Source organism: Octopus bimaculoides, chromosome 2 (genome assembly GCF_001194135.2).
Source record: "Octopus bimaculoides isolate UCB-OBI-ISO-001 chromosome 2, ASM119413v2, whole genome shotgun sequence".
NCBI lineage: Eukaryota > Metazoa > Mollusca > Cephalopoda > Octopoda > Octopodidae > Octopus > Octopus bimaculoides.
This window is the reverse complement of record NC_068982.1, coordinates 130,580,292-130,582,616: the sequence shown is the minus strand read 5'-3', so window position 1 is coordinate 130,582,616 and position 2,325 is coordinate 130,580,292.

The window sequence follows — 2,325 nt, the reverse complement described above, 5'->3', positions numbered from 1 at the left end:
TATATATATATATATATATATATATATATATGAATGTATAATATATTTATATACATGCATATTATATTTATATATATATGTATACATGTATATGAGTGCACACACTCACACACAAATATAGATGCATACATATAAATACACGCATAAACAAATGTATACACATACATATGTATGCATGTATGTATGTATGTACGTATGTATGTAAGTATGTATGTATGTATGTATGTATGTACGTATGCATGTATGTATACATGCATGCCTGCTATACGTAAATCACGTAAATTCTTTTCTACTCTTGGCACAAAGCCCGAAAATTTTAGCGGAGGGGCCAGTCGATTAGATCGACCCTAGTACGCAACTGGTACTTAATTTCTCTACCCTGAAAGGATGAAAGGCAAAGTCGACCTCGGCGGAATATACGTGAATCACGTAAACTGAAAGAGTCGGAGTGTGTAAAACGAACTTTCTTACGACATTTGTTTCAGTGGTCTGAATGGAAATGCAACTTATCTTTTCGTCGTTTTGAAGACAATATACCGAAAGACTCGTCTAAGGCATCGGAATTGTAAAATCGCTGGAACATATACCTCGACTAATTTGTTTCGGCTCTCAGTATTGTGCCTTCTTGGGTGGTAGTCCTATTCCGTTGCTCAGTTTAATGCCACCACTATCTACCCTTAGGTGTCTTAAGTGGGGGTACACTCTGTTTCAAGCATTTGGATAGTCTCCCATTTGAAAAATAATTTATTCCCTCTTTCCCAGAAACACTGTCTGTCACTTTCTTACTTAATAGTAAACAATATGTATGTGTATAAATTTATATATGTGTATGTGTTTGTGCGTTTGTATGAGTATAACGATTGTGTTTCGACTGGTTTTGACTCAAACTTCATGCAGCCTCGATTGGTTATAGAACGTATTTATGGCTCCTAGAATTGCTGGAAGTAAACATGAATTAGATTAGCTCTCCTCCTTTCGTCTGTGCCTTCTCTTCCTAGTCCCTTATGTTTTGTCATTCCTACCATCACATTTAAATTTTCTGTCACTACAGTAACCACCTCTGTTGAAAATACTGCCACCATAACCACCACCACCACTACCACTACTACTACAACTACTTCCACCATCACCACCACCACCACCACTAACACTACTACTACAACTACTGCCACCACCACCACCACCACCACTACCACTACTACTACAACCTCTACTACTACAACTACTACCACCATCACCACCACCACCACTACCACTACTATTACAATCTCTACTAATACTACCACTACTACAAAATATTGATTTCTAACTTAAGTACAAGCCCAGCAATATTGTCTTCAAATAACATTAAACTTATTACTTGACTCGTACTTTATTTTCTCGACCCAGGAAGGATGGAGGGCAAAGTTGACCTCGGTGAGATTTGAACACAGAATATATAGAGATGGAGCTAATACCGCAAAGAAGTTTTTCCGTCGCTCTGACGATTTTGTTAAACCGCCTACTACTACTACTAAATAATAGTATAAATAATAATAACAACCCTTTCTACTAGAGGCACAAGGCCTGAAATTATTGGGTAAGCGACTAGTCTATCACTTTGACCCCAGTGTTTCATTGATACCTAATTTGTCGACCCCGAAAGGATTAAAAGCAAAGTCGAACTTGGCGGAATTTGAACTCAGAACGTAGCTAAGCATTTTGCCAGGCATGCTAACGATTCTGCCAGCTCGCCGCCTTAATAATAATAATAATAATAATAATAATAATAATAATAATAATAATAATAATAATAATAATAATAATAATAATAATAATAATAATAATAATAATAATCCTTTCTACTATAGGCACAAAGCCTGAAACTTGGGGAAGGGGATAGTCGATTATATCGACACCAGTGCGTAAGAGGTACTTATTTCATCGACCCCGAAAGGATGAAAGGCGAAGTCGACGTCGGCGGAATATGAACTCAGAACGTAAAGACGGACGAAATGCTACGAAGCATTTTGGCCGGCGCGGTAACTTTTCTGCCAGCTCGCCGCCTCAATAATAATAATAATAATGATGATGATGATGATGATGATGATGATGATGATGATGATGATGATGACGATGCCCTGAAGTAGTGCCCGGCACTTGCTCTCATGGCTTCTGATCTTAACTGATTGTAAGTGTCATGTACATGTTTTGTCTTGGTATAAAAGACGGGCTACAGCAAAATATTCTGCTCAATACCACAAATTTGCTTGTCAATTGCTTGGCCATGACCAGTTGAGAATGTCCTTTAGTGACTGATGTTATGTGCATCTCTGATCACGAGCA